The sequence below is a fragment of the Acinonyx jubatus genome, chromosome B2 (assembly GCF_027475565.1).
Source record: "Acinonyx jubatus isolate Ajub_Pintada_27869175 chromosome B2, VMU_Ajub_asm_v1.0, whole genome shotgun sequence".
Taxonomy (NCBI): domain Eukaryota; kingdom Metazoa; phylum Chordata; class Mammalia; order Carnivora; family Felidae; genus Acinonyx; species Acinonyx jubatus.
In genome coordinates this window covers 126,703,067-126,727,483 of record NC_069385.1, presented here as the reverse complement: position 1 = coordinate 126,727,483, position 24,417 = coordinate 126,703,067, and the positions used below count along the sequence as shown (strand labels likewise).

Below are 24,417 nucleotides of genomic sequence, written 5' to 3'. Positions count from 1 at the left end.
AAAAAACACCCACATTGCTGGTAGGATTAACTTTTTACCCAAAGCAGACCTTAGTATTTGCTTTTTGATCTAATAAAATATAATCAATGAGTTTGGAATATTTCTAGGATATGCAGTCATTCTCCTGGGACATATGCCACTGTTCCACATCAAACAAAACCTTTTTCCTGGGCATCTGATAGAAGCGAGGTCATATGAAAAGACATCTCATAGGTGACTGACTAGTTTTACAAGGGCAAGATAGTTTATCACAGAGTGAGGTCTCATCAATAAATAGCAAAACTGATTCAACATAGGCGTTTGGTTACTGTAATGATTAAATGTGGAAAAAAAAAAAAAAAAGGTGCCTGGGTGGCTCAGTTGGTTGAGCATCTGACTCTTGATTTCGGGTCATAGTTCCTGAGTTTGAGCTCCACATCAGGCTCTTCAGTGACATTGCGGGGCCTGCTTGGGATTCTCTCTCTCTCTCTCTCTCTCTGACTCTCCCCTGCTCATGCTCTCTCTTGCAAAATAAATAATCTTAAAAAAAATCTTTAGTTTCCATTCATTTTTATAATAGCAACATATGAAGCCCAAGAAAGAATTTATGTATTATAACTTATATGCCATGAACATTGTTAAAATAGTATGTTTGAGAAAATATATATATTCAGGAAAGAACAGTAAACAAGCAGGTATCATGATCATTATTAATATAGTATTTTTGAGAAAAACAGAATATATAGAAAAGGCTAGCAAATCTGGGAAGTATGTAGGAAATTTACGAGAAGCATGTTCCAGAGCACTGAGCATGAAAATATGGACAGCTCCCACTCATTCTTCAACAAACAGGGGCAGTGCCAAGCACTGGGGATTTCTGGGAAATGTGATCTAGCCATGAAACACTGTGGCAAACTATAGACAAATGCAGAGAAAGCGGGCTAGAGTGCTAAATACCATAAACATTACCATACAGTGCCCTGGGACTCCAGGAACTATTGGCAGAGATGATCAGAAAAAGCCCACTCAAAGATGTAAACTTCTGAGAATTCCTGCCATCTGGACAGGATTAGGACCTGTGTAATGGAATGCAACATCTTGAACACTGGGAAAGGCAAGTCACTGCTGCAGAAACATCCAGGGAACAGCATCCACCAGTTCTGTGTGGATTCTATGCAGAACCTTGGGACAAGTGACAAGCTATGCAAAAGACAGCTGACGAGAAAAGAAAGACACATTTTAAAGGTACACCAGGTAGACTGTAAACACACCAAAGCAAATCTAGCAAGTAGCTTTAGCTTCCTGGGAATGGAAACAATTCATGAGATAGAAAACAGCACAACATGAAAATAAGTTAATTAGTAAAAAAGTTGTTTGCATACTAAAAAAAAAAAAAAAGGAAAGATAATTCTGAGTCTCTAATGAAAACATTGAAACTTATTTTTTCTATACAATCAATATAGAAAACAATTATCCATAAAAGTTATGAAAACAATTATCCATAAAAGTTGGATTTTCCTTTGGAACCAATGAGGTCATATTACTTTCAGACTCTGAATTTTTCCTTCCCAATATCATCAAGTTCCCACCTAGACACATAAGAAGAATAAAAATATACAATAATTTATTTAAATATCTGCTTTAAATAAATTTTCAAAGCAATTTTTAAATAAATTTTGTCTAAAATTATAATTCTTGGAGTGCTTGGATGGCCCAGTTGGTTATGCGTCTGGCTCTTAGTTTCAGCTCAGGTCATGATCTCATGGTTTGTAAGTTTGAGCCCAGCATAGGGCTTCACACTGACAAGGCAGAGCATGCCTGGGATTCTCTCTCTCTCTCTGCCTCTCTCCACCCCTCCCCAGACCTCTCTCTTTCTCTCCCTCAAAATAAATAAATAAACTTTAAAAAAATAAAAATAAAAGAATAAAATAAAATTATAATTGTTCCTCTGAAAATATGAACAGATTTCATTGATTAATTACCAAGGAAATGTGACAACTTTCCAAAAACCTTTCTTCTTGGTGGAAAGCAACCTACAGTCTCTAGGTAAGTTATAAAATCATTTATAACAGGGTAAATACTTTACAACCAATCATTTTTTTTTCATTTTAGGACTTTAGCCAATGTAAGAACATAAACCAGAAGGTAATGGAACATAACTTCCGGAAGGAAGAAACCAAAGTATTATTGGCCACACATAACTGTCTCTCTAGAAATCTCAAATGAATTGACAAACTATTAGAACAAATAACAGGATGCTCAAGGGAATAAATGTAAAATTCCTAAAAAGCAATAGTATTTTTCAATCCCACAAGAAATAAAGTTATAATGAAAACAAAATCTTTTATAATAACTAAGTAGCCCCCCCCCCCGCCTTATAAACAGTTTCATTTTCCACGGTTCTGGTTACCCTCAGTCAACCATGGCCCAGGAGATGATCCTCCTTCTGACATATTTTCAGAAGGTCAGTAGTAGCCGAACACAACATCACAAGCATACATCATTCACCTTGCTTCATCTCTTCACACAAGCATTTTATCACCTCACATCATCACAAGAAGAGTAACTATAGGACAGTAAGAAATTCCGAGAGAGAGATACCACATTCACATAACTTTTATTACAGCATACTGTTATAATTGTTCTATTTTATTATCATTGTTAGTCTCTCCCTGTGTCTAATTTATAAACTTTATCATAGGTATGTATATATAGGAAAAACACAGGATACATAGAGTTCAATACATTCTGTGGTTTCAGGTGCCTGCTAGGGGTCTTAGACCAAATTCCCCAGAACTAGGGGAGGAACTACTGCATATAAAAAGGCCTATATGAAGCAAATTACAAAAATTTACCAAAAGCCATGAAAGAAAATCAGAATAAATAGAAAGAGATATATGTTGAATGGGAAGATTGAATAATACAAAAATGCCAGCTCTATCCAAATTATTTTGATGTAATTTCTAACGGCAATTTCTCCGGGATGTGAGGGGAAAGTTAAGAGGACTTGAGGGGCACCTGGGTAGCTTAGTCGGTTGGGTGTCCGACTTCAGCTCAGGTCATGATCTCACACAGTTCGTGGGTTTGAGCCCCGCATCTGGCTCTGTGCTGACAGCTCAGAGCCTGAAGCCTGCTTCGGATTCTGTGTCTCCCTCTCTCTGCCCCTTCCCAGCTCATGCTCAGTCTCTCTCTGTCTCTCAAAAATGAAATAACATTAAAAAAAAAAAAAATTTTAAAAGAGGTCTTGACATACCACCTAAGTTCATTTGAAAAATTAAACAAGTGACAGAAGCTAGCAATTTTTTGAAAAATAAATAAGAAAAAAGGAACAATGAAAACTCGCAAGAGGGGCACCTGAGTGGCTCAGTCAGCTGAGCATCTGACTCTTGATTTCGGCTCAGGTCATGATCTTGTGGTTCATGGGATTGAGCCCCACACTGGGCTCTGTGCTGGCAGCACAGAGCCTGCTTGGGATTCTCTCTCTCTGCCCCTCCCCTGCTCATGCTCTCTCTCAAAATAAATAAACATTTTTTTTTTTAAATGGCAAAAGACCTGACATAGCAAACAGATTCTGAGGAAGTTTAAAATTTAATATAGATCCTCACAAATCAATGTAGAAACAAATTCCATAAGACATAGTGTTAAGAAACGGACTATTTGGGAGAAAAATGAACTCATCTTCACATCATATGCCAAAACAGACTGTAGAGAGTTCTGTAGAGTTCTATGTTTAAAAACAAAAGAAAACAAACAAAAACAGAAGAAATATTGGTAATTTTTTAACTGATCTGGGGTTAAGAATGACTGTTATACAAAAGAAGTAAATGAAATAAATGAATGGAAGACACGTAAGTTTGACCATATGAAAATTTAAGACTGCTGATGTTTGTAACCATCAGAAAATTTGAAAGTTTAAAAAAGAAAATGGGGAAAATCTCTGCAGTGAATGACACAGCCAGCCACTATTTACTAGGGCTCTGGGACAGAATGTCAGCTCTTTGAAATGCTGATGGTCTTTTCAACATTCTATGCCATATAAATAGTTGTTTACATCATTTTAAATATAGATCTGGAAAACAAAAGCATACATTTTATTTCAAAAATAAATCTGGGCTTTTGAAAATAGTTTATTTGCCCATAGAGTTATGAGTTCCCACATATGTGAAGAAATATCTTTGATCCTAGGAAGAGCTTGAAAAGACTCAGCTTTCAGTTACACTGGTATGAAGTAAAGTCTCTGAGACTTTTAAAAAACCATCAGCCTTCCATGTCTTTGTTCTTCCAGAGAAAAAACTGTTTTATTTTAAAACTCTAGAATGATATATTTAGAACTAAGATTTTTTTCCTCCACTCTGAGCTTTCTTACAAAAAGCAACCTTACCTTTTAGTCTGTTTTAATCCCAAAGGAGACAGTATCTGAAAAATTAAAACACAATCGGAAAAAACAGTTGAAAATTAATGGTTCAAATACATTCAAGCCTCTGTAATTTTTCATATTAAGTCATACCAGAGCTCTGTGCAGAAGAAATAGGTGCAGTGTTTCTCCAAGTTTGCACTAGTGGGGGGGGTAGCACCTCTGAGGTACAGCACAGTGTGAACAATAAAATCTCGTCCCTCTTGTCTCTGTAAAACGTAAAATGCCTGCCCCAAGGCTATAAAAAGAATGGACTTGAATGCACAAATATCCACTATCTACTAGGCTTGTTGTACACATAAGCACTAATGCTTACTATTTGACAGTACAACTAAATAAAAACAAGGTTATTGTTTGCATATCAAATGTTAATTTGTTTTACTTTCTACTTTGATAAATATTACGTTCTCTAATTACATACAATTTCTCCCAAACTTAACCTGTAGAAGTAATAGTGAAAAACTCATTCATGATATTTCTACACAATGAATCACATGATGTAATTTTATTTCACCTAATAGCATTGGTAAAGTAATTTTTTTCTCCATTGCTAAAGTATTTTTAAAAAGGATTTACATTATAATCACTAATTGTTCATAACATGTTTAGTTTTACCTAAGAATATTTGCTCAGAAGAAACAGTTTGAAATCTTTTATCTGAATGATATCTGTTCATTTAATTAAATCAATTCTAAATTTCAATACTGGTCAAAAAATAACATCAGTATGTAAGTCAAGACACAAAGAAAAAAAAAAACACATTTATAAATAGATAGAGTCTAGCAAACCAGAAAGCTTCAACACTCTTAAGAAGAAATGTCAACACAAAACACCTGCACATGATTATCCTGCTGGTTAACTATGGATCTTTCTCTGGCATCTGTTGATTTGTCATTCCTACTTGCCCTCTATACAGTTTCTAGGAGAGTACTTGTTTCCCTTTCTGGCCTAGGTTATAACAAAGGATAAGATGGGGGCAGAATTGAAATGGAAATGGAACTTATAAACGTATGAGTCACTTAAAGCAGCAAAAACCCATGAAGTGAGGACACTGATTTGGAAGTAGCAATTTTGGACAAATACATCTTGCTAGAGTACAGTCACATATGCCAGGGAACCACTGTTCTCACAGGTCAAATGGCAACAAATGGTCACATGACTTAGAAACCAAATTTAGGTCCATCGACTTCAGAGAAATCATTACATCATCATAAAAATCACAAAAGAGCAATATCAGACCCTAATCTTAATATACAGATAGATGGCAAAGGACAAGGGTTCCACATTACCACAGGATAAGCATGGCTTAACAGAAGACCATGGAAGGGGGGAAAAGAAAAAAGTTACAGAGAAGAAAGGAGGCAAACCATAAGAGACTCTTAAATACAGAGAACAAACTGAGGGTTGATGGGGGTGGAGAGGGGAAAGTGGGTGATGAGCATTGAGGAGGGCACCTATAGGGATGGATGAGCACTGAGTGATGTATGGAAACCAATTTGATAATAAATTTTATAAAAAATAAATAAATATAAATAAATAAATAATAAAATAAAAAATCACCATCCATGAAATCAAAGAGTTTAAAATATATGAAGCTGGAACATCACAGTATTCACAGTGAAACACAGAAATACGCTTATAAAAGAACACATGATTAACAGGAGAAGAGCCATCAGGTCCTGCAGATGTACATGAGGAGGAACAGCAAATGCAGACAATGCCTGGTAATGCATTCATGGAAGAGGTGAGACTCTGACTGGTTATTCCATAATAAGTCAAGTTCAGACAGCCAAAAAAGTATAGAGAAAAGGCAGCAGATGGTATACATACAAGAAAAGTCAAATCAGAGTTCAAAGTTACAACAAATACTTAATGTTGTATGCTACTGGTCTAATATCTGGCTAGGGATTGCTCGAAATACCAACAGGCCAGTCAGACACGGGAAGCCAAGCAAAAGCCAAACAGCAGTTTTACAAGTAACATTGGCCGAAAACAACTTCTAAAATTCAACAATAAATGGAGACCAGCAATTAAGAAAGGTTCCAGGTGATTATATCCTTTAAACAAGGTTCAAAACCTAGTGAGGCAGGACTTTCCTTACACATTTTATAGATTTCACTATAGGACTCTCTTGAAAATATCTTAATATGATCATGTTGATCAAAAAAAAAGTAAATCAAACCTGATGCTATAACTTCATCACTCTGTGTTTTATAATCTTGCTGATAACTGCAATTCAGTCATTTCAAATCAGCAGCAAACTCCAGCAAAAACAGGGGTTTTGAAAGTAAAAGTCCTGGGTTCAAATCTACACCCACCTTAACTAGCAAGTCATTTAATATCACAAAACCTCATCTGAAAAATGGTAATAAATGCTATGAAATGAGATCTATATATCTGTATGGGTATAAATGATATTTAAACATACACACACACAAACAAACACACACAGAATCTACACATAGAATCTAGCTGGGTGCCTCACACACAATGAGTGAGCTTTACACGCTTTTCTTTTTCTTCTTGCCTATTTCAAGTAAAACCAAAATATATAGAACCACTTAAATACTTACTGCTCCTAAGCACATCTTTCAGTTTCCCCTAATTTCACTGACATAATTCCATGAAAGCAGTAAAAAAAAAGTAATGGTGATAAAGAATATCCAGACAATTCAAAAAGAAGAATGGTACATTTCAGAAATTACCAATACAAAAAGAAAGCATTCTGAATAAATCCAAGGTCATATAAAAAAGTATTAGCATAACATTCTTGATTTGATCTATAAACCTAAGAATTATTCATTTTGCTAAATAAAAGCAAATTCCTAGTATCTGTTCTTTTATAGTCCTTAATACTGAACCAATATGTTTTTAATGTAATTCATCCATTGTCTAAGTCTAATCATCTTCCCACATGAGCATTCACCCCACTTGCCCTTCCCACAGTCTCATAACTGCACTGGCACAATATCATGGGTAATATACTGACGAACAGTGTTGAAACCATATGATATTGACCTTGTTTTCTCCATTTCCTCTGATTCGAAAATAGCTTATACCCTACATAACACAGGTATATACCTCTGGGTACATTAAAAGTAAGGATCTCTGAGAAAGCAGGGTTTTAAATAAAGCCACTTAAGTTAATCTGAGTAGCTCAGCTACTTTAGGGATATCATCAATCATCAAAACTAGCCAGAAATTGCTAGAATAGCATCTTCCAAACTTCACATAAATAAATCTGTGAGTTTCTTAACATTCCATGCTTTCAATTAGCCTTTCTATAGCTCTGCTCATTTTTTTATAACCATATACTTCTTCCTATTGATTCTCAGCACTCATATATTGGCAGGAAACCATTGCCAAGCTAATAGAATGACATGCATTTATGCAGTGCTTTTAATTAAGTCATTTTGGAATCTCCTTAGCATTCTGATGAAGATATGTTGTCTTCCTTGAAGTGAGCACAGTTGAATTTGTCTTTGTATTTCCAGTACCTGGCCCAGTGCCTGCTACATACCAGGTGATCAGTATCCATCACAAATCGCCAGAGTGGCACAGTCCTGGGTTTCAATCCTGGCTCCAGGACTCTCCAAATCTAACCTGGAATGTGAGCAAATCATGTGACCTCCCAGGGTTCTAGTGTCTTTTATAAAAAATGGGAATGAAGAAATCCATTTCATAGAGTTTCTGTGAAAACTAAATGAAGTAATGTATTTAAAGTCATTTCGGAGTAGCTGGTATATAAGGGCTGGAAAAATTGTAGATTAGTTTCACTAAATCATACATACTCCTCACACAAATCCTCTCTGAGGTCATAAATTACATAGGTAATGTCAGACTATGGATTCAGAGTAATACCTCCCTTAAGACCAATGATTATAGACAGAAGGGTACTAGACCCTAAGAAGCAGCATTCTCTGAAATTTGCCTTGATCATTTTAGAATATTTCCCACATCTGGTTTCATGGTCCAATTCTGTAAATTTTGATCTCACGGTTCCTTTAGACTCAACCCTACTATGACCCATTAACAACCATACTGTGCATTCTAGGCCAGCTAATCCCTAATCCTCTTTATATCTATCTCCTTCCTTGTATCCAACCCTTAATATTCCATTACTGGTCCTAACATTCCAAAGAGAAATAGAGATGAATAAGCTTTGGGGTCAGATAAGAGGAAATCCCAGCCACCAGAACACTATTTTTTGAGCCCTTCCGTGTGGCCATAGAATCCCAAGAGGTATAACAAGTATAACACAGCAGGCTGGACATGGGGGAAGCAGTGACATTTCAATGCTCCTAGAAGATGTGAAACAGGGATCTGGTGAATCTCTCATTATGAATATCTAAATACAAAGCATTTTAAAACTAAAATTCATTAGTCTATAAACATAAGTGAGAAAGACCATGGTGAATTCAGCCAAGCAAAATAAGAGAGATAATGAAATCTTCTATCTAAAGACTATCTAAGTATAAAGCCTGGAAACTTCAGAGTTCATAAGATGTAAGTCTAAAAAATATTTGGGATAAGATTATAAATCAACAAATATTGACCAAACGTCTACTACAATAATGCAAACATTTGCAAGGTCTTCTAGAAGTTACAAGGTATGTTCAAATAAATACTTGCATAAATACTGGTAGCAAACATCCAAATCTACCCGAGAGAATAGAAGGAATGACTATATCTCTAGGGGAGACTGGAGGCATAATCCAAAAGAGTCTGTTAATGAACATGAAATTTCTTTGATGCCACATTTCTGATTTTTTTCCTAATACATAATATCCCTATATTTGTTGTAATTATACTTACATAATAAAACACCCATTAAAAAAATCCCTCTCTCACACTCTCAAAAATAAATAAACATTAAAATTAAAAAAGGGGTGCCTAGATGGCTCAACTGGTTAAGCTTCTGACTTCGGCTCAGGTCATGATTTCGTGGATCATGGGTTCAAGCCCTGCATCAGGGTCTGTGCTGACAGCTCAGAGCCTGGAGCCTGCTTCAGATTCTGTGTCTCCCTGTCTCCCTGCCCTTCCCCCACTTGTGCTGTCTCTCTGTCTCTGTCTCTGTCTCTACACACACACACACACACACACACACACACACACATATATATATATGAAAAATAAACAAACATTAAAAAATATTTTTTAATCCCCAACAGTGGGGTTCAGAAAACATTCAAAGTTAGTGAATACACTTAGGTGTTGGAAGATGGCACGCTCTGAAATGTGCTGCCCAACACTCTACTGTCGCCATCCACTCTACTATGCTTCTCTTCCATTTAGCTGTTCCTCAGTTGTATCCTTTATAATAAGGCAGTAATAGTAAGTAAGGTGATTTCCTGGGTTCTGTGAGCCAATCTAGCAAATTATTGAATCTGAGGAGGGGGTTAATGGGAACCTAAGATTCAAGCTGGTTGGTGAGAAGCATGGGTAGCAACCTGGAAAGGTGACCAGCATCTACAGGGGTTGGGGGGAGGTGGGGGTCTGGTGGGATTGAGTCCTCTCCCTGTGGGGACTGAGCTAAATCTGGGTAGCTAGTACAGAACCAAATTTAATTGTAGGATACATAGTCAGTATCTGTAGAGCTGGTAAAGTGTTTAATATGGGGGGTGGGGGAGCAACAAGCAAAGGACACATTTGGTATCAAAATTTTATGAGTGAAGTCAGCTCACAGGCACATCAAACATGGAAGGACAAAAATTACAGTCAAGAGACAACGGTGAGTTCATTCTAGATTTCACTCACATTCTTTTTGCTTTTTGTTGTTGTTCACTCACATTCTTGATTTTGAACCATCATTCTAATGTGTGGAGAAACTGAATAACGTAACACACATGAATGATTGTGGAAATCAATAGGCTATCAAATTTTAAAAATACTGCACCAGGTGGTGGACTTCAATTTACAAAAGAAATACATTCTATCAACTTCATTACAAGTTGGATGGCAGCCCCACATGTTTTAAAGCAACAAGGTTTACGAGAGTGGGTGAAAATCCATGAGGCTATGGTGTAGCTGAAACATGGCACTCTATCACCCCAAAATCTTCGCACACATAAAGCAGGACCATTTTGCAAAGGTGTGCTCTGATCTTGCAGCCCTGAAGGAAGTAGCACCAGAGGTGTTCCCTCCCTCTAACTTCTCTGACAAGACACTCCCTCAGTTCAAGGCCAGGAATGGTGAATTTGACCATGGCTGCCCTCCACCACAACAGATGGCTTGGTAAGGTTTATAAAAGAAACAGTAGTGGGGAAAGAAGAGCTGTTTAAAACACAGAACTGGGCTCATCATTCTAGGCCTCGGAGTTGCAGTGTAAGGTGTTCACAACTGAAATGGCTCAGAAGCTGTTCTTACAACAACTAAGAACTTACTGAGTTGTTCTTATTACAGGATAATTCCTAACAAAATGCGTGTCGTATCTTAAAAGCCAAAAGGAATAAAATAGAAGGCACCAAGACACCTAAAATATTCTACCATCATTTACACTTCAAAATGACAAAGTAAGAGTAATCAACACCTGTAGACAGAGGTGTGACAGACCAGAGTGCCTGGCTTAGGAAATCAAGGCAGACATTCCCCCACAGTCCTATGGGAGTTCTTCACAACACAGCTCAGTCAGAACCTGGGTCTCCTGAATCCTAAGATGTCAATTTTCATAACATGATATTGCCAATGAAGAGGCTACCACAGGATCCTAATGATAAAGAGGGGGGCATCCTACCTTCACATCATTCATGCTCAAAACTAACAGAGCAAAAGGACCACTCTGCAAAACCACACTATTATTCTCTAGACCAATTTCTCAAATATCTAAGCTCACAGTGGACGGATGGTAAGGATGTCAGTGAGAAAGACTAAGCAGCCTCCTGCTATAATTAAAGTAATTTCCTACATAATGATAGGTAGACTCTTCCCAATTTATTTTCTTATAACTTGAGGAGAAGGGGATATTTAATTCTGGCCTATCCTGAAATGTAGTAAAAATGGAAGTCTCATTTACCAGCAACAAAAATAAAAGTTACACGTTTAGTTATTTTAAGATCTAACAATACTAAGATCACTATTTTTAGGTGATTTGCAAAGACCAGCATGAATCTGAAAGACTCTTTTTACCATTTAAGAACAAATCCGTTCTATACCCTGCCTGATCTCTGAAGGGGATAAAATTTTCCAGTCTGCTACTAAAAATCAGATGTACAAACCAGGAGTCAGTATGTTTCAGTAAAGCCCAGAATAGTATCAATGCCCATAAAGTGAGAATCAACACAAGGCAAGGGGCGGTGCAGGTGTAGCTGTCCCCTGCCTGTCCTCCCAGTTTTCTATTCTCAAGTGAGGCAGACTGCAGGCTGACACCAGAATGAAAAGTAAGAAAGGAGAAAAGGAGGAAAAGGTCAACTCAGAGCTAAACGGCATGCAGGGACGCAGGCTGCACACTGCAAACCCTATGGGTGATCTTCACCATCCACAATGTGACCTTTTCTGTATTCTTCTCTTCACCAACCAGCTTCACAAACTATGGAGATTTCATATCAAATAATGGAAAAACTGTGAAATAATAACTGGCACCATTAGCACAGTGCTGATTAAAAGAAAGAAAGTAAAAAATTTTTTTTTTCCTTCCTTGTTTTTCCAGGGTGGGAGTTAACTCAGCTGAACACTAGAAAGCCACAATCTCCCTTGACAGTGTTACAAATTTTTAAATGTTTATTATTTACTTTTGAGAGAGACAGAGTGAGAGCAGGGGAGGGGCAGAGACAGACAGAGACCCAGAATCTGAAGTAGGCTCCAGGCTCTGAGCTGTCAGCACAGAGCCTGATGCGGGGCTCAAACTCCAGAACCGTGAGATCATGACCTGAGCCAAAGTCAGACACTTGACCAACTGAGCCGTCCAGGTGCCCCTCCCTCGGGAGTGTTAAATGCGCTATCACCCCAGCATAAGGAACCAGGCTAAGGAGCAGGTGCATCTGTGAGGGGCCTGGGATGATTTACCATTTTCATGACTCTGTTTTCAGTCTTGTCAGTATTTCCTGTGTGTAATGCCCTTAATACCAGGTCTGGCTACCATAGTGGCCAGCTGCACTAACTAGTTAAATTCATAGAAGAGTATCTACAGATAGTTATGAGGCTGACATGTAAATTAACATAAAAGGTCTATCAATAAGTCACTGATAACAAAATACTGCCTCTTGAGAAAGAACAGTCCACACCCCAACTGCATGCTCCCCAACTCTGAGCATCCGATGGCACTTGCAGGTGGAGATGCAGTGATGCTCAGAGCAAACACTGTGCCGTGTGGCTCACTTGGGGTCTCCCATGTGGCTATGTTCTCTACCCAAGTTTCTAGAGAGAGAAGAGTGACCCCAGAAGGGGTCATTGACCAATGATCAAAGGCCATTGACCCCAGAACACAAAGCCTTAACAAAGGTGGTAGAAAAGGAGTGAAAAGGGAGGAACCTGGAAATTTGCTCAGCAGCCCCAGGCCTGGCCAATCTCTAGTCCCTGTTGGTGCCAGTTAGGAGAGGGGGGAAACCTGGCCTGTCCTTGATAAGGACCTCCAGGAGGATCTCAAAGCAGCCATTGGAGCCCTGGGGTCAGCAGCCATGCGGGCAAGGCTTCCTCTGAAGACTCACCAGGATGGTCCTGTGCCAAATGCTAACAATTGAGGGAAATGAAAAGTGTTCCTCCTAAGAACATGTCAGGGCCCTGCCCTAGAATCTGTGATCACTCTGTCTAGAATAAATATCCCTACAGTGACTTGGGCTTGCCCTGAGGCTCAGCTTAAGTCCTGATTACAGGGAGTTACACGGCAGAGTAAACGCTCCACTGATGGTCACTTGAAATAATGCCAAACTAAAGGAGCCTGACCAACCACCTTTGGAGTTGCTCCAGTCATATAAGGGTAAGTTAGGTAATTTTCAGAGCAAATAATGTGTATGCATATTCTACATTGTAAAACCATATAGACACACAGCCTAATAAAAACACTGTACCTGTGAATGCACCTCAACACTTCCTCCCTAACATTAGGTATTAGGAATGTTATTTTCAAATTTCCCAATTAATGCTTCAAAATGTATCTTTTTACACTCATTTATTTTTAGTGGCGTTTAAAAGGTTCCCATATTTTTATTAAACTACTGTGTTTTTAAACTGACAATGCTTGCCATTTTTAATACTACAGTAATGATTGTTTTGTAACTAATTTGTCCATCACATACATTGCATGCATTGGACATAGTCATTTACAAATCATTCTTTTTTATGGTGATTAAAAAAAACATTTGAAAAATTTTATCACTGAGTAAAAATCATACGGCCTTCCTAAACAAGTGGGAAATTTTTTCATGGCTAGACTGCAAGTACATGCAAAATATTTCTGATACTTGGTTTTAAGAACCTGTTGTTTGAACTGGAAAATTATGCTACATCTGATAAACCACCAGAAATGCTTGTGGCTCCTATTCTTCAGCAACTTAGAGATCCCTTGCTCCTGAAGTTTGGAGGCTGGACACCGCTGAAACAGGTGCCCACGCAGGGAGGCAGAAAAAAGCAGGTGCAATCATGCCAATCCCTGATTGCTGCTGAACGACAAAGAGGACCGCACTCAGCATCCCCATTATGAGACTTAGCATCAGGGAAGAAAAATAAATAATGCACCACTCTGGAAATTTCTTTAGCTGCTATATTCAAGCTGGAAATAGATTTGCTTCAGCGCTCTGGCACGCAGTATGCCAGCAATTCCTCTCCCCTTTGTCAAAAGGAAAAAAAAAAAAAAACCCTACAGACTTTAAAATACCCACCAGAGCTGCCAGCTTACAGGGGGATGAAATAGCCAGAGGAACTGATATGCCATATATCTAGGGAACAGAAAAGCAACAGAGAAACACTCTTTTTAATATAAAAAGACTTGACAAAATTAAAAGAAACATTTTAAAAGTAAAAGCCATTTTTGAACAATGCTCAGATTTCTCGCAATCTGCACCTGCGGGATGCATGGGAGGTACAAGGAACCAGATGTTTGTAGGGGCTTGCTAACAAACGCCTTCCTGCAGCAGAATGGCATGTCTCTCCACATGACAGTCTGAGGAGGCAGGGAAGTGACACAGGAAATCTGTCTGTGGTCCATTCTCGGTGGAAAGTCAGTCTGATTCCCTGTCAACTGCACGCGGCAACCTTAGCGCCCGTCCTCCCAGAAGCAGGGCTGCACCTCGGGGGCCGCGAGCCAAGCCCAGAGAGACAGAGGAAAGGTAGATTCCATCATTCGTCACGCTGAATTGTTAGAGAAACAGCTAGGTTTCCTCTAGCACTGTTTGCACGCAGTGTATCATATACCTATGTTTGGGGTCCCTGAGCGTGCCCTCCTCATACACTGGTCAATGGAAATTCGCTCCACCAAAATGGTTCAACTGCTCCTTCACCAGTATGTTCACAAAACATGCGAGTAGCAGCCCAAGAACTAAGAACGGGAAGGGATGATGTCTGAGAGGTGAGAGGGCCCGCATGTTCACACAACAGTGGAAGGAGCTGTAACACACACCTTGGTAGAAAATCCTAGTCTCTGCCCTGCGGTTACCACTAAAAAGAGCAGTGATTGGCAGGTAAGGGAAGAGAAAGTAGAACAGATTATAAATTAATTGGCATAGAGAGCAAATCCCAGAAGGAAGTCGCCTATTAGTTTCAAGCAAGTAAAATGTATATGCATTATCCCTACTCTTTTCTGAATAATTTCACAGCCCGGTACAATAGGAGCTGCCGTCACTGCAGAACCAGAGTCAGCCATGCAAAGTCCTCGGTGAGGAGCTTCTTGCCTGCTCCTCCCTAAGGCCCAGCAGTAACGAGACCTTCCCCAGCCTGGTCATTCCGCTCTGTCCTCCGGGTGACTGACAGGAAATCCCGGCAAGACTCTGGATGACCACTGCTCTCCATCCTAGATGTTCATATTTCAACAGAGACTCATGATGAAAAGTCTGTAAGACTTAAAAGTATAACTTGCTACTTATGTAATTTTGCGTATAAGGAAAGCAGCAGGAGGTCTTTTGACCATCTCTTAAACCGTTATAGAAAAAGAACTCTACCCTCATAAGGCCAAGCCTTGGTACCTCTATTGTGCAGAGCAGGGCAAATCCAAGATGGCACGGAAGGTTGCAGAAATGCTATTCTATCCATCAGAACTACATCACTTTAATGACTCAGGTGTTTGAAATAATAGAACATAAAGAAAAATTTTCTTTACAAGGAAAACATTACAAATCAGAGGAAAACTTTCTAGAATTTTCACATCTTATGATAATTAAATTATATGCCATAATCTAATCCTGTGAGTATATCATCAGTACCTCTATCATACTTTTAATTTTCAACTAAAAAACACACAGATGCTTTAAAAAACAAAACAAAGCAAAACAAAAGACCCATTTAGAAACACAGAATTATTGTTGTCTTAAGCTAATAAAAGTAGTAACACCCCAACTTTCCAACAAAATAATAATTTCTGATAGGGATTAGAGAAGATGGAAGCTTTTGCTTATAAAATAATGGAACTAACCCAAAACAACCCAAATACTGACTAATAACAAAGGAAATCAAACTCCCACCATCATCTCTGGAAGCATTTCTGGGACTTGCCCTCTGGATACAAATTTTTTTTATCTTCCAATAGAGACAAAACCCAAAGCAAAGCAAGACCCACAGCAGACCAAGGAAGGTGAGTCCTGCAGGGGTAGCACTGAGAGAGACTCCATTCCTGGACCTCACATCTCCAGGGAAAGCATTAGAAGACAGTTTCCACCAGAACCCACTCAGCAGGAGTCCTCAGTGACATTTTAGCTTACTTCCCCCCTCACCGTCAAAACCAAACCAAAACAACCAAGAAAGAATACCAGTTAAAGCTTTAGTTCCTCATTTAAAGCATGCAAATCATCTAATTATGAATTCAAACAATAGAAAAACCAATCTGCTCACTTTCTGGCAACAACAGTCCTTTTTAATGAGAACATGCTCTATGCTCCACAATGATATCACTAGGAATACCCACTGTTCAATGTGTTGTATAATCAGCTTTCCTATGCATAGGCAAACATGTATTGTTTTTACAAAGTAGGGACTATACTGGGGCGACTGGGTGGCTCAGTTGGTGGAGCCTCTGACTTAGGCTCAGGTCATGATCTCGCGGTCTGTGAGTTCGAGTCCTGCATCAGGCTCTGTGCTGACAGCTCAGAGCCTAGAGCCTGCTTCAGATTCTGTGTCTCCCTCTCTCTCTGCCCCTCCCCCACTCATGCTCTGTCTCCCTCTCTCTCTCTCTCTCTCTGTCAAAAATAAACATTTAAAAAAAAAGTAGGGACTATCTTATATCTCCCTTTTTAAATACCCAACGTAAGTTACTGCAATCATTTTACAAGTTGTTGAAACAATATCAATGGCTACATTATATTAAGTCAAAAAAACAAATTACAATTTATTTCATCATTTTCCCATGGGATATTTAGGTTGCTTCCCATGTAAATTTATGTTTATTTACATGATTACTTAATGAACATTTGTCTGACTCACCAGATTGCAAACACCTGTGTTTGTAATTTGTGACTGTTATATTCTCATTTCACAGCAACACTTGAAATATGCTAGGTAGACTATAGCATCAGGTGAATAAATGAATGACCCTATGCTTTAATTCTTGCCTCATATCAGCCTCATCCGGAAAACATTCCTGATACATCTTAGCTATACACAGTGCTCTAGCTCTCTTCTGAAATACTCTGGACTTCTTTTTTTTTGTATCTACATTGCAGAGAAAAGAGAAAAACGTTATTTGGTGAATGCTGTTATGTGCCAGGCACCATGCCAGTCATATTCAAGAAGGCCCATGCCAAAAAAGATTGCACCTTAGGAAAAGGACACGCCAAAAACCTACCACTAAATTTTCAATCCAGGGACTTTCCTTAATTCTTCAGTGGCCTCACTAAGCAGTCTGACCAGAAGCAGCTCGTCCCACCCTAAATGCCCGGGGATGGTCTGAGAGGACAGAAGCACACTGCAGCTCAGACGGTCTGCCACTGTGGCTGAACCCTGGGCATGGAGATGTGAGCTCACCTCTCTACCTCCTGTACTATTGGGGCACATGGTAGCTGCCCAATATATACATTTGTTTGACAAATATTATTGATAATATTATTATGGCTTCTAACATCCCCTCAGGAGTCAAAACATTAACTACTTGCATACATTACTTAGTACATTAATAGAAAAGGATTGGGCTAGGGAGAGAGGCTCTTCCAACTCAACAAGTGAACTTAAAATATACAACAGATATTCAGCCTGAAGTCATCAGTCCACGTTTGCTCTCTAGCTCGTAAGGATTTAACGTGAGGCAGGAGAAGAGAAGAAGATCTGGATGAGGCCCCTCCAAAAGCTGTCACACCAAGGTGGCCAGCTTCATGCCAAAGGGCCTACAAGGCACCATCCCTCCTATAAATAGGGTTCTATACACCCCTTAGTGTTTCTAGCACTCTGGACAGTTTCATTTTTCTTTCACATTTTCAAGGAAGAATTTGTACTCAGGACCATGTCCTGCTTCAAGGACTGCAGACAAATTAATTCACAAGAAACTCTGAAAAGTGCTAGACAAAATGGCTGGTTGTCTCATCCCTCATATGACTGAATTATTCATTTAAGAGATAAGTATATCAAAACTCAAAAGGATGTCAAAACCTGGGAGTCTCCTGACCCCACATCTGGCCCATGGGAGCCACAGAGCACCTAGTAGAGAACACTAGCTCAGGACATTATCTCTGCCCTCACCTGCTCCACGTTATCATCAAGCTGCTTACCCTCCCTCAGCATTCACTTGCCAATTAGCTAAATGGGGATCTGTAGCTAAAATGAATTAGAAAGGCAGAGAAAGTCTTTGAAAACAGTAAATGCTACTGTCACTTGTTAGTGTTAATACCATTCTGCTCAAGGCAGTGACAATGCTACACTAAGACAAACACACACGAGATCCATTCAAATCAGTAATCACCTCCCATAGTCCATCATCAAAAGCCAATCAGGAAGATATTAAATGCTTACCCGTTAATATTTAATAGTGTTTATTTTACAAAACCATCTCCCCTCCCCACAAACACAGAAGAATGGAGGGAGAGGAGAAGGAGAAAGGAGGAAGGTTCCAGGTACAGTCTAGTCTCTGAAGTTTCACCAGGTGTGAGTAGAGAGACTGGCCTCTCCACTCCACAGGGGGCCCCTGGAAATCCCATAAATTGCAGCATCACAGTTATTTTTGCCACAATGGTTTTGAATGCCTTAAAAATGCCAAATAGCTCGAACCCAACAGACAGACCCCACAGCACTTGGCACACTTCCATCCTCCACTGGACAAAGTCCCCTGAGGTGGCCAGGCCACATGCATACAGCTGGAGAAAGTTGGGAGCCACCTAGGGCTCCACCACCATTGCTGGCATTGTAGGGGGAATGAGAAGACGACAGGGACAATGTGGGAGAGTTTTGTTCAAATGGTAGTCTTCATCTCCTGACCAGGTTGGGACTTACAGTCACCTTGGCTGTTCTGCTGGCCTTCCACACAGGCTCCTGGTCCTCATGCCACTGATTTTCTGTCTTAGAGAACAAAGTAAAGGTGGGAATGACAGCACTCTGCTGCTTAGGTTGACAGAGACACTTGTCTCCACCACACGGGATGGGGAAAGACAACACTGTTCTTGGGATCAGCCGTAGGCAGGGACTTCACAGTGACAGAGTGCCCTCCAGCTGGGGTGTCTTAGTAGTCCAAAGCCAGCAGATGGTCTTTAATTCTTCATGCCTCAGGCCTATCATTGAGTCGTGGATCTCTTCCCACTTGTAGCCCATGGACAGCATCGATTCAGACTGCCAGTGATCCTTGTAGTCAGGGAGTGGCTCAATGGAAGGCCTCAGTTCCTCTTCAGGGCCCATGTCTATCCATGAATCCCTCATAATTTCCTCTAAAATGTCTCTGTCACTGTGGTTGTAGATCAGGAATTTCTTAAGCAGGCTTTCACTCTCTATGGACATGATGAAAGAAAAGTCATATACTCCATCCAATACCTAAGCCCACAGGTCTTTGAATTCCAATCCCTCAAAATGTAGGAAACTGGTGACCATAATAAAAAAAGGATGATTCCAATGCTCCAAATATCCACCTAGGGGGCATCATAATTATGACTCCAAAAAAATTCCAGAGAATAAGGAGGTCTGCCACAAGAGGTATTCAGCTTATGCATTCACGATGGTGAACACATTACCAAAGCCAAAGTCCACAACCTCGACATTAAGGTCAACAACAAAAAGCAAGTTCTCTGGCTCTAAGTCCCTGTGGACAACACTCTTCTGGTGGTAGCACTGTACATGGACACTGTCTAGAAAATGTGCTACAAACCTCTTTCTCATGTAGCCATGGTCCACCAAGTAATCAAATATCTCTCCTCCACTAGTAGACACCCTGACCAGGTAGAATGGTCCTGTATCAAGATCATGTCAAACAGTTTCACATTATTAGGATAATTCGAGACCTTCATGTTTCAGACTTCAAGGAATAGTCTCTGGAGGCTAGAAAATCTCTGCCGGAATCTATTAATGATATTCACAGCCACCTTTGTCCCATAATATGCTGAGTCAACATGACCTTAGTGAAGCTGCCTGGCCAATAGTCGTAAGAAGCTGCTGTCAATACGAATGTCTTCATCAGTACAAATGGTGCAAAACCCTGCAGCATGGTAACTTGCTAACTACACTAATAACAACAATACTAAAAAATTTTAAATCAATAAAAAAGAAAAACATAGAAAAACATAAGAAAGAAAAAAATAAGAGACTTGAAAAATAAAAGAAAAATAAAGAAAAAAGAATGAGGACAAATGAAAGTAAAATAATTTTTTTTTAAAAAAGGAAATAATTTAAAAGAAAATAAATAAAAAGAACAAACAAAAAAGACAAAAAGCCAAACAGGAAAAAAGCTAACTGTGGTCAACATCCCTCAGGTCACCAAAACTCAGCTTCCTGGGTAAAAGAACCAAAAACCTTAGGGCCAACCATGGACTCCTACAGGTGCATGAAGTTCCCTAACAATGGTTCCTTATGAGGTCATAGCAAGAAATGCACCATTCACTACCGGGAATAATCCACAGCGCTTTCTCACATTTGTCTCAAGACAAATTTTTTTTAAGAAAGAGAGGGGGATTACCCCAAGAGATTTTTTTTATGTGGTTGATAGCCATCAATAGCAACTTACGAAAATTTAAAACATATAAGATGCTTCAGTGGCCTTTTCATTTCTAGTTTGGAAAGCTACAATAACATTTGTCTTTTAAAGAGTTCGTATGTCGGGGCGCCTGGGTGGCGCAGTCGGTTAAGCGTCCGACTTCAGCCAGGTCACGATCTTGCGGTCCGTGAGTTCGAGCCCCGCGTCGGGCTCTGGGCTGATGGCTCAGAGCCTGGAGCCTGTTTCCGATTCTGTGTCTCCCTCTCTCTCTGCCCCTCGCCCGTTCATGCTCTCTCTCTGTCCCAAAAATAAATGAACGTTGAAAAAAAAAAAAAAAAGAGCTCGTATGTCTACACTTAGTATATTCAATTCCTTTTCCTATAAGGTCTGAGAGATTCACCTCAAAATGATACCACTGGCAGAGTGATACTATATAACAAAAATTTCTGTTACACAAGAGACAATAAGGTGCATGATTAACATACACAGAGCTGAAGGGAACAAGACTTTTGGTATTTATTTTGTTTTGGTATTTATTTGGTATTTATTTGTTCTTTGCACTTTTGCCCAGAGTCTTTGGAGGTTCTACTCTGCCATGAGCCAGAGATCCTGCTATGTCCATTTCAGTAATTTTTAAGCATAGAGACTGAAGCTGCAAGTTGAGAAATTCACCCTTTTTAAAACTAACAAGTCATAAAATTCCATGTCTGTATTATTCAGCATGGGTGTGGGCATGGATACTGGCTGCCAGGCATGGCACCAGTGCCTCAGGAGAGGGAAGCAAGAAGCCCCTGGACTTATTCCTTCTCTGACACTCCTCCTTTCTTTATGTAGATCCAAGTTTCTGACCTGTATCATTTCCCTTCTCTCTGAAGAACTTTTTTTAACACTTCCTGCCAGACAGATTTACTAGTGAAAAGTTCCTTCAATTTTTGAGAAACTCTTCTGCACTCTTCTGTCACTTCTGCAGGATAATTTTACTAGATTATAGCATTGTTTCAAAGATATTGTGAGTTCAGTTCCAGACCATCACAATGAAGTGAATATCATAATAAAATGAGTCAAATTAATTTTTCCTAGTGCATATAAAAGCTATATTTACTGGCATCTATTAGGTATGCAATAGCATCATGCCTGAAAAACAATGTGCATAACTATTTAAAAAACACGTTTATTACTAAAAAGCGTTGACCATCATCTGACCTTTCATCAAGTTGTAATCTCTTTACTGGTGGAGGATCTTGCCTCCATGTTGCTGGCTGCTGACTGATCAGGGTGGCGGTTGCTGAAGGATAGGGTGGCTACGACAATTCTTTTTTTTATTTTTAATTTTTATTTTTGAGAGAGACAGAGACAGAGCGAGAGAGCATGAGCGGGGGAGGGGCAGAGAGAGAGAGAGGGAGACAGAATCTGAAGCAGGCTCCAGGCTCTGAACTGCCAGCACAGTTCCCGACGTGGGGCTTGAACCTCTTAACCACGAGATCATGACCTAGGACGAAGTCTGACACTTAACCTACTGAGCCACCGAAGCGCCCCTACGGCAATTTCTTAAATAATACAACAATGAAGTCAGCCACACCTACTGAGTCCTCCCCTCAGGAACAATTTCTCTGTGGCTTGTAACACTGTTTGGTAGCATTTTACCCACAATAGAATTTCTTTCAAATTGGAGACCATCCTTTCAAACCCTGGCACTGCATTTATCAACTAAGTTATGTAATATTCTAAATCTTCTGTTGCATTCCAACAGCCTTCACGGCATCGTCACCAGGAACCCACTTTCTTTGCCCATCTGTAACAAGCAGCTCCTCATCCGTTCAACTTTGATCACAAGATGGCAGCAGTGCAGTCACATCCTCAGGCTCCACTTCTAATTCTAGTTCTCTGGCTGTTTCCACCCCAAATGTAGTCACTTGCCCCAATAAAGTCCTGAACCCCTCAAAGTCATCCACGAGGATGAGAATCAACTTCTTCCAAACTCCTATTCATGTTGGTATCTTGACCTCTTCCCATCAGTCGCCAATTTTCTTAATGGCATGGAAAATGGTGAATCTGTTCCTGAAGGTTTTCAATTGACTTTGCTTAGAACCATCAGAGGAATCACTCTTTATGGCAGTTCTAGCCTTACAATATGTATTTGTTAAATAATAAAACTTGAAAGTTGAAGTTACTCCTTGATCCATGGGCTGGAGAATGGATGCTGTGTCAGCAGGCATGAAAACAACATCATGTTGTACATCTCCAACTGATGTCTTGGCTGACCAGGTGCACTGCCAACAAGCAGGAATATTTTAAGGGGAATCTTTTGTTTGTTTGTTTTTCTTTTTTCTGAGCAGTAGGTCTCAACAGTGGGCTTAAAATATTCAGTTAAATCATGTTGTAAACAGATGTGCTACCATCCAGGCTTTGTTGTTCCATTTACAGGGCACAGGCAGAATAGTTTAACATAATTCTTAAGGGCCCTAGGATTTTGGAATGGCGAATGAGCACTGACTTCAACTTGAAGTCACCAGCTGCTTTATACCCTGACAGGAGAGTCAGTCTGTCCTTTAAAGCTTTGAGGTCAGGCACTGACTTCTCCTCTCCTACTATGAAAGTCCTAGATGACATCTTCCAATAGAAGGCTGTTTGGTCTACGTTGAACACCTGCTGTTTAATGCAGCCACCTTCATGAATTATCTTAGCTAGCTATATCTTCTAGATAACCAGCTACAGTTTCTACATTAGCCCTGCTGCTTTACCTTGCACTTTGATATTACAAATATGGATTCTTCCCTTAAACTTCGTGAACCCCTTCTAGCTTCAAACTTTTCTTTAGCAGCTTCCACGTCTCTCTCCCCTTCACAGAACTGAAGAGAGTTAGGGCCTTGGTCTGGATTAGCATTTGGTCTAAGGGAATGTTGTAGCTGGTTTGATCTTCTATCCAAGCCACTAAAACTTTCTACATATCAGTAAACAAGCTACTTTGCTTTCTCATCATTCGTGTGATCCCTGGAGCAGCACTTTTAATTTTCTTCAAGAACTTTTCCTTTGCATTCACAACTTGGCTAGCTTTTTGGTGCAAGTGGCCTACCTTCTGGCCTGTCTCAGCATTTGACATGACCTTCTCACTAAGCTTCATCATTTCTAGCTTTCAATTTAAAGTGAGAGACGTACAACTCTTCCTTTCACTTGAACAGTTAGAAGCCATGATAGGGTAACTGGCTTAATTTCAATATTCCTATGTCTCAGGAAATAGGGAGGCCCAAGAAATGGGGGAACAGCTGGTCAGTGGAGCAGTCAGAATACAGACAATATTTATTAATTCAGTTCACCATCTTATCCTGGCACACTTGTGGCACCTCAAAACAATTACAAGAAGAACATTAAAGATCACTGGTCACAGAGCACCAAACCAAATATAATAATCATGGAAAAGTTTGAAATATTGTGAGGGTTATCAAAATATGACACAGAAACATGAAGTGAGAAATTGTTGTTGGAAAAATGGCACCAACATACTTGTTTGATGCAGGATTGCCACAAACCTTCAATTTGCAAAAAACACAGAATGTGCAAAATTCAGTAAAGCAAAGGACAGTAAAACAAGATACGCCTGTACAGACTTCAAGGTTAACTGTTTTTTCTGATTTGCTTATGTGGTTTCTGAATAGAAATCTAGTGTAATTCTTACCCTTGAGCCTTATACAGGTAAGGTATTTATCTCTTCTGGATTTACTCAAGATTTTCTCTTTTGTCTTTTTCTGCAGTTTTAATATGCTATGTCTAAGCACAGATTTTTTTG

The 24,417-nt window shown here is 39.5% G+C and overlaps 1 protein-coding gene across 28 annotated transcripts in view; it reads right to left on the bottom strand.

The window, feature by feature from the left end:
• The window catches only part of FARS2 (phenylalanyl-tRNA synthetase 2, mitochondrial), a 553,641-nt gene that overhangs the window by 457,593 nt on the left and 71,631 nt on the right, over positions 1-24,417 (bottom strand). For 20 of the 28 annotated variants that reach the window (XR_008298705.1, XM_053223101.1, XM_053223100.1 and 17 more), the window contains one exon: positions 4,361-4,395. The exons of 4 other annotated variants lie outside the window; for them this stretch is intronic. The gene's annotated coding sequence lies outside the window, so the exon portion shown is untranslated. Of the gene's footprint in view, positions 1-4,360; positions 4,396-4,486; positions 5,894-14,205; positions 14,263-24,417 lie in introns of those variants that run through there. 4 more of the 28 variants (XM_053223104.1, XM_053223095.1, XM_053223103.1 and 1 more) reach the window with 4 other exon arrangements.